This window comes from Asterias rubens, unplaced genomic scaffold, assembly GCF_902459465.1.
Source record: "Asterias rubens unplaced genomic scaffold, eAstRub1.3, whole genome shotgun sequence".
Lineage (NCBI taxonomy): Eukaryota > Metazoa > Echinodermata > Asteroidea > Forcipulatida > Asteriidae > Asterias > Asterias rubens.
In genome coordinates, this window is record NW_022985738.1 from 413 (window position 1) to 11880 (window position 11468).

Sequence of the window (11468 nt, forward strand, 5' to 3'; positions counted from 1 at the left end):
CAAGTGGCGAGTCCAGCAGTTTTATCAAATTTGGCCTACAGTTTAAAAAACACAAGGGGTTAAGACTAGCAGTTTTAGCCAATTTGAGCCCAAAACTAAAATTCACAGGGGGAAGGTCCAGCAAATTTATCAAATTTATGTCTAAAACTTAACAAAATGGCAAAGGGTCACAAGAGCAGTTTTATCAAACTTGTGCCATTGACTATTTGAGGCTTAATAGAACACAATGCCTTGGATTTCTACGCTATACCCTGGCAGATTATTTATCTGCTGTGGCTAACAGCCGAGGTTCTGCGATTCATGGTCGGTGCCTTATGCATATTTTCTCACAAGACAACAGGAAATCCAAGTGTTAGACTGTTTTGCTAACTTTCCTTTTGTCAAGTCAAGGTTTTATTGGTCAATTATAATTTCAAAGGCAATACCTCAAATGTGCAAGATAATTTGGGTGGAAAACTGACCTAAAGAGGTTTTGATGGGAGGGGGAATGCAACAGACACCCCCCAACCCAGATTTAATCAGAAGTATTGTTTATTAAGACTACCAGCACCATGCAGCCACTATTATAAATAAATTTAAAAAAGGGTATTAGGTCTAGCAGTTTAATATTTGCCTAAAATTGACAAATTCGAGAGCTTTCCACCAGTTTTATCAAACTTGTGCCATCAATTTTTTGAGACTTAAAAATGCATGGCAATGGAAGGTGATCAGCCATTTTTTTAGCTAGATGACATTTAATCTTGGTGCGTAGTTCTGTTTAATGTGGAGCTCCATTTACCAACACATCCTTCAAAAGCCAACAAAACAATCGTTCAGAATTATGTATTACCTTTTAAGTTATAGGCCTTACCATATTCAGATCATTATGAGCTTGTTACTGGTGATCTTCGACATCTTCATAATTGTGGCTGACAAACACTACCAAAAAAAAACATTTTAAAGGACAAATAAGTTTGCATATAAGATTTAAAAATAATATAAAATTACAATGCAGTTTATCGAATTTGGGCCTAGAGTTTAAAAATAACAAGAGGCAAGTCCAGCAGTTTAAGCAGATCTAGACCTCACATTAAAAAATAACTAGGGCAAGTCCAGCATTTTATTGAATTTAGGCCTTAAAATTGAAAAAATCACAAGGGGCAAGTCCAGCAGTGCTTAAAAGCACAATTGGACCTAAAACTAAAATAATCACAATATGTAAGTCGAGCAGCTTTTTCAAATGTTGGCATTCAAATTGAAAAAGTCACAAGGAGTAAGGTCTAGCAGTTTTAGCGAATTTTAGCCTAGAATTGACAAATCGGAGGGCTTAGTCAGTTTTATCAAACTTATGCCACTAATTATTTGAGGCTTAAAATGCATGACATTGGACGTTGATTAGCCTTTTTAGCTAGATGAATATAATCTGGATGCTAGTTCTATTGGATGTGAAGCTCCATTTACCAACTCATCCTTGAAAGGCCTACAAAAACAATTGTTAAGAATTATTTATTTACCTTCTTAGGTATAGGCCTACATCATATTCAGATTCATATGAGCTTGTAACTGGTGATCTCTTGAAGTCTTCATGACACTACAAAGAAAAACATTTAAAAGAAAAAAATAAGTTTGCATCTAAAATTTTAAAATAGCAAGGGGTATAAAGTCCAGCAGGTTTACTGAATTTTAGCCTCAAATTGAACAATCACAAGTGGCGAGTCCAGCGGTTTTATCAAATTTGGCCTACAGTTTAAAAAACACAAGGGGTAAGACTAGCAGTTTTAGCCAATTTGAGCCCAAAACTAAAATTCACAGGGGGAAGGTCCAGCAAATTCATCAAATTTATGTCTAAAACTTAACAAAATGGCAAAGGGTCACAAGAGCAGTTTTATCAAACTTGTGCCATTGACTATTTGAGGCTTAATAGAACACAATGCCTTGGATTTCTACGCTATACCCTGGCAGATTATTTATCTGCTGTGGCTAACAGCCGAGGTTCTGCGATTCATGGTCGGTGCCTTATGCATATTTTCTCACAAGACAACAAGAAATCCAAGTGTTAGACTGTTTTGCTAACTTTCCTTTTGTCAAGTCAAGGTTTTATTGGTCAATTATAATTTCAAAGGCAATCCCTCAAATGTGCAAGATAATTTGGGTGGAATACTGACCTAAAGAGGTTTTGATTGGGAGGGGGAATGCAACAGACACCCCCCAACCCAGATTTAATCAGAAGTATTGTTTATTAAGACTACCAGCACCATGCAGCCACTATTATAAATAAATTTAAAAAAGGGTACTAGGTCTAGCAGTTTAATATTTGCCTAAAATTGACAAATTCGAGAGCTTTTCACCAGTTTTATCAAACTTGTGCCATCAATTATTTGAGACTTAAAAATGCATGGCAATGGAAGGTGATCAGCCTTTTTTTAGCTAGATGAATTTAATCTGGGTGCTAGTTCTATTTAATGTGGAGCTCCATTTACCAACACATCCTTCAAAAGCCAACAAAAACAATCGTTCAGAATTATGTATTACCTTTTAAGTTATAGGCCTTTACCATATTCAGATCATTATGAGCTTGTTACTGGTGATCTTTCGACATCTTCATAATGGTGGCTGACAAACACTACAAAAAAAAACATTTTAAAGGACAAATAAGTTTGCATAAAAAATTTAAAAAATAATATAACAATTACAAGGGGTAAGTTCGGCAGTTTTATCGAATTTGGGCCTAGAGTTTAAAAAATAACAAGAGGCAAGTCCAGCAGTTTAAGCAGATCTAGACCTCACATTGAAAAATAACTAGGGGCAAGTCCAGCATTTTTATTGAATTTAGGCCTTAAAATTGAAAAAATCACAAGGGGCAAGTCCAGCAGTGCTTAAAAGCACACTTGGACCTAAAATTAAAATAATCACAATATGTAAGTCGAGCAGCTTTTTCAAATGTTGGCATTCAAATTGAAAAAGTCACAAGGAGTATATTAGGTCTAGCAGTTTTAGCGAATTTTAGCCTAGAATTGACAATTCGGAGGCTTAGTCAGTTTTATCAAACTTATGCCAATAATTATTTGAGGCTTAAAATGCATGACATTGGACGTTGATTAGCCTTTTTAGCTAGATGAATATAATCTGGATGCTAGTTCTATTGGATGTGAAGCTCCATTTACCAACTCATCCTTGAAAAGCCAACAAAAACAATTGTTAAGAATTATTTATTTACCTTCTTAGGTATAGGCCTACATCATATTCAGATTCATATGAGCTTGTAACTGGTGATCTCTTGAAGTCTTCATGACACTACAAGAAAAACATTTAAAAGAAAAAAATAAGTTTGCATCTAAAATTTTTAAAATAGCAAGGGGTATAAAGTCCAGCAGGTTTACTGAATTTTAGCCTCAAATTGAACAATCACAAGTGGCGAGTCCAGCAGTTTTATCAAATTTGGCCTACAGTTTAAAAAACACAAGGGGTAAGACTAGCAGTTTTAGCCAATTTGAGCCCAAAACTAAAATTCACAGGGGGAAGGTCCAGCAAATTTATCAAATTTATGTCTAAAACTTAACAAAATGGCAAAGGGTCACAAGAGCAGTTTTATCAAACTTGTGCCATTGACTATTTGAGGCTTAATAGAACACAATGCCTTGGATAAGGCAAATGTGCCTTGTAAGTGCATGGTTTTCCTTTCACTCTGCAAACTAATACGGTCAGCCTTTTTGTGGAGTCAAGTTTTTGACTAAAATGGCCGACCGTGATAGGTCGCAAAGTTCAAGGAAAACCATGGTGTGGATCATTGTATTCTACTTTAAAACATCTTTCTGACCAGAAAATGTCCAGATAAATGTATCTGAATTTCCAGATTTCAAGACCATGCATTTCCAGATTTCAAGGGGGGGGGGAGGGTCGTGGATAATTTGTTGAGAGGGGGGGGTTGCCATGTTAAAACCAGATAGCATCAGGAATATAGATATACATGCATAAATATCACCTGCCTGTGTTACCAGAGTACCAAATTCTACTAGCACTCACAGGTACTATGTGAGTGTGAAAAAACACGTAAAAAGCCATAAAGCGTGGGGCTGAGTTGTAAACAAGGCCATGTCCACATTACAGCGCCTACAGCTACGGCTATAAGACCGAAGATACAGACATCCTTTACATTAAGATTTTGAGAGCCATACATAGCCCTAGCCATTAACACCAACTCAGAAAATACAACAGAAAATTGCACTTTTTGGAAACAGTTTTTCATTTAACACAACAGAGGCAATACAAGCATTATGAATTATATCGAGTGGTGGGATAAGAATAGATAATATATACAAACATTTATATAGCGCTCAACGGAGAACAGAGCGCTTTACATGAGACTATGACAACAAAAGAAAAGAGAACAAACAAACTAGGATGGGTGGGGAAAAAAAATGTCTTGAGGAGGCTTTTGAATACAGGCAACGAGATCGCCTCTCTCAGACCCGCGGGGAGCTCATTCCATAGCGAGGGGCAGCTATGGAGAATGAGCTATCCCCAGCTTGGGATGGGATAAAGTCACCTGGAAGTGGTATTGTGTCTAAACAAAGCTTTTGTCACTATATGTGTGTTTGATATGAGTGGAATATGACATAAACAATTAAACTAAGGTTAAAAAATTTTAGTGTCCATGTTGTTTACAAATTTTGAAAATAAGCCCGACCCGAGAGGGCCTGTTGTGACGTCAATCGAGGCGCGATGAAGCGCATGCAGTGCCAACACAAGATAGTGACGCTTGGCGCAAGCTTAAACATGCCATACATGTTTAAACAATACCTGATTTTTTTTTTAAAGAAAAGAACTTTTCTCTTTTCCTCTTCATGTCAAAATGTGTAGTGTCTTCCGGATTCTCGAAGCACGACGGCTCAAAATGTTTGCTGCACAGCGCGTCGACTAGACTTGCAAACTTACATCTTTAGTTTGTTTTCTGCATCCAGCAGCAATACACCTGGTACACATTGCTGGAAAAATTAACATACAAACTCACGACTAGACTTGAATATACTTGCACGTACGTGTGTTCGATGTCCAATCGAGGGCAAAGTCTGCCTCGATTGACATCACAAAAGGGGTAGGCGGAGTCACCCCCCACACAATTACTCAAAAAAGTATTTAATTGTTCAGAATAATATCCTATTTCAAGGTGACTTTAAGTTTTGGTTGTGTAGTATTGGTACAAAGGAAACTTTAGTTACTGATGGCTACGGTCGTAAAACTTAAACATATCAACGTCGATTTTTAAAACATAGCATTTGGAGGCCCAAAATATTAGTCCCCTGTAGGCTCACAGGGGAGCCTTGATGTTTCGAACCCACCCCCAAAATGGGGTCAACTTGTACCACCGCTGCTTACCTCGCTGACAGTTAGTTTTGCGCATGTGCAAAATTGATTGACGAGCCATCGCGATCATCGACCAATTAAAAGCCCTGAACAGCGATGGTACACAAGTCAACTCCACCCAAGCCAACTCGAACCCAAATATTGTACCAAAGTCAACTCGTACCCAAGTCAACTCATACCCAGTCAACTCGTACCATATAACGTTCATTGTATGCCGAAACAGAGAATTCCCGTGCAGCGTGATTTTATAAGCGATTGGAAACGATGTTCTACTCACTCTTATAATAATAATTCCTTCTTACAATTTCATTTTTAATAATAATTCAGGTTTCTCATTTCTTCTTTTTTTCACGAGTTTATTCATTCAGATCAGTTTTTATCCTTGTACCCTTAGTGCCTTTTGTTATTTTTAGTTTATTGTCTGGATCCCCTTTAGATAGTGATTGTTTTTTGCTTTTTGGTTATCCGCAGGCTGTTGGTTGTGTAGTCATATTTTTATTGCCTATTCTTTTGTATGTACTGTTTGCCTTGAATAATAAATAAATCTACTTTGTATAGCAATTAAACGTTTGATGTTAAGAAACAGACTGGATTAAAGAAATAGCTAGGCATAGGCCTAAAATATGGTTTCTTATCATTTTTTAACCGTAGTATGTATTATTTCAATGTTTTAAACAGTCCAGCCGTAATTCCTGCTTTAATGTTCCTCTCTTTTCTGCTTTAAAAAACAAACTATTTTCAACAATACAAAATAAACGATGTATAAATGAATGCCTTGATGTTTCCCCCGAGTGTTTTTCTTAAAAATGTCAGGGTAAAAATTCATTCAATTCATTCATTGCATGTGTTCTGATTATCGTTTTCCAATTCAAAATTTATTGTTTCATTACTTTTTCCAACCCAATACACTTTGCGAAAGTTTTGACTATCTATTTCTATAAGAAAGGGAAAAAAGGAAAAAATTCATTCAAACACGCCAATTAAACAACAAATCTTAGTTCTGATTAATTTTCCCCACAGAAGTATAAAAAAAAATATAATAAAAAATTTAAAAAACATTAGGGCCTAGGTCTTACTAACTCTTGTTCGCTTGTTCTATAAATAGAATAACATAAAACATGAAGAAGAAAAGCGAGTTGAAACCCCAAAACCGAGTAAAAATTTATTGGGGTACGAGTTGACTTGGGTACGAGTTGACTTGGGTACGAGTTGACTTGGGTACGAGTTGACTTGGGTACGAATTGACTTGGGTACGAGTTGACCCGAACTCTTGTCGACGTCGTGAAATTGTCTTGAAAAGGAAGAAAAGCGCTAGCTGGTGTCCCCACTGAATGTTCTTGCAATGTTTACATGTCACGTGGTCAGCTACACTGGTACCCTGTCTAAAGCTTGACCTATAGACCAACTCGTTCGATCCAAGGCAACGTGTTCCTTTAACAAGCATGGCAACATAGACAGAATTAAGAAATACATGGCATATAAACTACATCATTAAAAATCACAGGATTAGTATGTGTTCACAGACAGTGACAGCAGCAATTTTTTCAGGATTAAAAAACATCATAGCAAGTTTTGAAAAAATGTAATAGATGGTGTAGGCCTAACATTAGACGTTGAGCGTTGCGTTGGTATTGGGATGTGTTTAAAAAGAAATCAAATTTTTCTCAGTATTGTATCGTTTGTTTGCATGACCTTTTTAAAATAGGTTGTTTAATTTTTGTAAATAATAACGAAATTAATAATATCACTAAAATTACAACTTAATCATTGGACACAGGTCAAATGCAAGTTGTAAATAATCTTTGAAAAAAAACATTAACGAAAGACAGTTCCATTTCCACTGGGCCAAAAAAATGTATGGAAAAAATAAATTCCAAAAGATTTTATAAACAAGATATAATATGAACCAGTTATTGAACTTACGAATGCAATCAGTGCTCAGCTGATAAATTATACAGATGAGACTTTCTCCAACTTTCGAAAAGGTAAAAACGGAGAGAGGGTAAACAAACTCTATCAAACGAACGACGTGCACCAGGCAGAAACAACCAGCACAACGAATGTTTGCGGTTTACCCCTGCATCCTGAATAAGTGAGCCTTAAATTGAGCCGCGGAACCAATTTTTTCAAGACAACTGTAGAATGTATGCGGTACGAGGTGCCTTCGCATGACGTCATAGTAGGCCGGCGAGGCAGTCGTAGAGTTTGGTACCTAAATAATAAGAACGAAAACGCGTGTGGATTCGCCGCTTTCATACCACGCGACCGCGGACCGTGGTAAATTTGGAATGCTTATTGACACTGTCATTGATGAGTGTGCGTTGCGAAAAAATTTTGGATTAAAACAATTATAAAATAAATAAAGAAAAGAAAAACCACTATGATTATTACATTTTTTTTTTTTTTTATCTAAAAGAAATTCTGATTTTTGACTAAAAATTCAACTTCACACAATTCTAAATTTATCTCAAACGTTGGTTGATTACCTCAGTCCACACTGGTGAGATGTCTTCAGAAGTTTGGGCCCCATTTCATAAAGCCTGTTAGCACAAAAATTTGCTTAGCATGAAATGTCTTCCTTGATAAAAACAATATTACCAACCAGATTTAAATTTGTTGCATATTTTGTTGTTACTGGCATTCAGCTGTTGTTTGCTAATTCTGAAAATCACTTGGAAATTCGGTTGGTAATCCTGTTTATGAAGAAATTTCATGCTAGCAAATTGTTGTGCTTACAGGCTTTATGAAACTGGGCCATGCTCTGTGTCACTTGAAACCATAAAATTATCAAACATTTTTTGATCCAAAATCTAAAAATTTGCCAGTGTCAGCCAGACAGTAAGACACGCTATTTTGAAGAACACTTCAAATGTGAAATTTCAGAAAATACAACATTTGCTTGGGAACAATATACAAGGATTGGTTAAGAAGTTTTGAGGGACTTTTGGAAATAGTAACAGATGGTATAACAATGGCTTTGGGATACAGATTAAATGTTATGACAACATCACTATGTTGGCAATTTGTCTTTGAGAACTGTGGCAACATGCAATGGGAAATAAAGACTGTTTATCTGCTTTTGACAATTCGGGAGCTAAATATCAGTACATTGGCAACATTTTGAGAAAATAGACACGTAAGCCACCAACCCAAAATAACACAACGTCGGTAATAAATTGAACATTCAACAGTTTGAGATTGGCAGGTCTGTGAGTGACAGGATACAAATAAGCAAACAATAAACAAGAGAAGAAAAAAATTAATAAATAAATAAACAAAAGGTTGCGATCCGTTTGTTTTTTAAATGTGCCAGAGTAAATTCCCAGACGTCGCACATTGGCTTCACGGAATAATAATTTATCGGTTGTTAAAACAAAATTCAGGTTTGGAAATTCTGAGGTACTGAACAATTTGCGCAGCTTTAGCCCAGAGACAATATTATCAGAAAAATCACAGCATCGATTTAAAGACAATTTCAGAGCTAAACAAAATTAGTTCAGCAAGTTTTGATAGACTGGGCAACATGTTTTGGTGAAATGTACAGGGGTGTAAACTAATGGCTTTTGAGTCGAGTCAACTCTTGAATACAGTATGATAGTTGAACAAAATCATAAAAGGTTGGCAGGTCTATGCCACAACGTGCATGGGGAAAATAAATATTACAACATCCCCTTGTGAACAAATTGAGAGCTGAAATATCGGTCCATTGTCAACATTAAAAAAACATGAGTCTCGAAAAACATCAACCATGAAGCACAACATCGGTAATATATTGAACATTGAGAAGTTTAAGATCGGCAGCTTGTAAATGTAGGTGACAGGATAAGAATGAGCACAAAAAAATCAACCCTGTGCAACAGCATGGTCTTTATTTCCCCCGGGTATTGGATGATGGCTCTGGACGGGTTGGTCCATGGGTCCATGGCCAATGTGAGGACGGGTGATGTCGTTGCGAACAACGGCAATGCCGTTGGCCCACAGAACCTCACAGTCAGTTTAGTTTATGGGATAATGGTCTTCACGTCTCTAAATGCAGTATCGGAAACATAGATTTCAATCAAACAACAATATGCTCTCGTCAAAAATGCTCCTCACGATTTGTGGATATATGATACTAATGTAACTCACGGTTGTTGTGTTGGGGTGGCACCGTCTCTTAACAGGTGAATGCAGCAACACTGGCACTGAAGATTACAATACTACTCTAATAACACAAGAAAAGGAACATTGCCTCAATAAATTGCCTCAAGAAATCTGCTATTAGCTGCATAAACAGTTGCCGGATGACGATTTCACAGAAGCACGATGATTGACGCTGCCACAAACAGAAAATACTTGGTAGAAAACTCCAATCATATCCGACTCGACTTCACTGCAGCTTTGTTCTAAAAATCTAGTGCCAGTGAATCACGTGACGCGATCCCGCCTGCTCCCTCATCGAGCCGCGTTTCTGGACCGGAAATTGGGGGAAAATAGAACACATGCAGTTAAAGGCGGTGGAATTTTGGCCTCCCGCGGTGTTATTCAACGAATGTTTTAATGTATGTAATTAAGAGTATTTTTTTCACAATTCTGAAAAAGTTTGCTGTATAATTAACCAGTAATTAGCTGCAGCAATTAAGACCTCATCGTCCAGTGAGTTATGAAAAAAAACCAAAAAGTAAATCATTATACCCTTTATGTTGCATAAAAGATGAACATTTACTACACAGTCTGATGTGATAGACCATACCTCTGGGCAGACTTAATTTTAGAGAAAGCTCATTCGGTCCACTAATTAATATCTAGTTAGTAGCGACAATACAAGCCATTTTCTAACAATACAAAAAATACTTGACTGCACCAGCCAAAAGTAAATGTACCCTTCATGATGAAATTTTATTTCATAATCTGATGGACCGTACCACCACTAGGCACACTTAATTGTGGAATTGGCACCCATCATGAAGAGTCTATACATGTACTCCTATGTACATGGATACAAAAGACATACCATAAGTCACTTGAGTCTATACTATGAACAGAGAGTCAAATGAATACAAAAGGCATACCACAAGTCACTGGGCTATCAGGGCTGCCAATTGGCAAACTTCACTAAGAGTCTATACTTATGTGTACAGAGTCAATGATCACAAGCTAAGGCACTGGGCATACCATTACATTGGCTATGAGGGCTGCCAATTGCTTCATGATGAGTCTATACTCCTATGAGAGTAAAATGAATACAAAGGGCATACCACAGAGTCACTTTGGCTATGAAGGATACAACTGGCAAACAACAGAGTCAATGATCACAAGCTAAGGCACTGGCATACCATTACATTGGCTATGAGGGGCTGTAATTGAGAGAGTCTGTACTCTATAAGCACAGAGAGTAAAATGAATTACGAAGGGCAAAACCACAGAGTCAATTTGGCTATGAGGGCTGACAATTGGCAAACTTCACAAAGAGTCTATACATGATACAAGGCACTGGCATACCATTACATTGGCTATGGATGAGGGGTTGCAATTGTCTTGAGAGAGTCTTTACTCTATATAAGCACAGAGAGTAAAACATATAACAAAAGGCACAAGTTAGTGGCTATGAGGGGTGCACCCTTGATGCAGAGTCCATAAGTGCAGAGAGTAAAATCAACACAAAAAGGCATATCAAAAGGTTACAATGGCTATGAGGGGGGCCACTTTTCAACCTCCTTGAAGAGTCTATGTTATAGTTAGATGAATACAAAAAGGTGTTTGGGGGTTGAACAAAGAATTGACTAGAGTGGGATTCGAACCAACGACCTCCGGATTAAAGAGCGGCGGCACGTTAATCCAGAGGTCGTTGGTTCGAATCCCACTCCAGTCAATTCTTTGTTCAACCCCCAAAAATCATTTCAAAATTTACCCAGTAAGTTTCCATTGTGGTTTGTATTGAACACAAAAAGACATACAAAAAGTCACTTTGGCTGTGAGGGGTTGGCACCCTTCATGGAAAGTCCTTACCCCTATGAACAGAGAATAAAATTAATGCAAAAGAGAATACCAAGATATGTCAATTTTTATCAGTTTCTATGGAGTACTATGGGCATATAATCCAATAATTCAAACTATTTTTCTTATTACACATAATATTTGTTGTA

The 11468-nt window shown here is 37.1% G+C and overlaps 1 long non-coding RNA gene across 3 annotated transcripts; it reads right to left on the reverse strand.

Annotated features, from left to right (window-relative positions):
• Positions 1 to 905: 905 nt before the first annotated feature.
• Positions 906 to 9844, reverse strand: LOC117306586. Of its 3 annotated transcripts, none has more exons than XR_004520949.1 (4): positions 9472 to 9844; positions 3197 to 3273; positions 1494 to 2602; positions 906 to 918 (listed from the first exon to the last, which is right to left on the reverse strand). It is a non-coding gene; the product is annotated as an uncharacterized LOC117306586 (long non-coding RNA). The 3 variants fall into 3 exon arrangements; XR_004520950.1 differs by lacking the exon at positions 906 to 918 and having other exon boundaries at positions 1187 to 1570; positions 2512 to 2602; positions 9472 to 9835; XR_004520948.1 differs by lacking the exon at positions 906 to 918 and having other exon boundaries at positions 1187 to 2602; positions 9472 to 9842.
• Positions 9845 to 11468: the final 1624 nt, after the last annotated feature.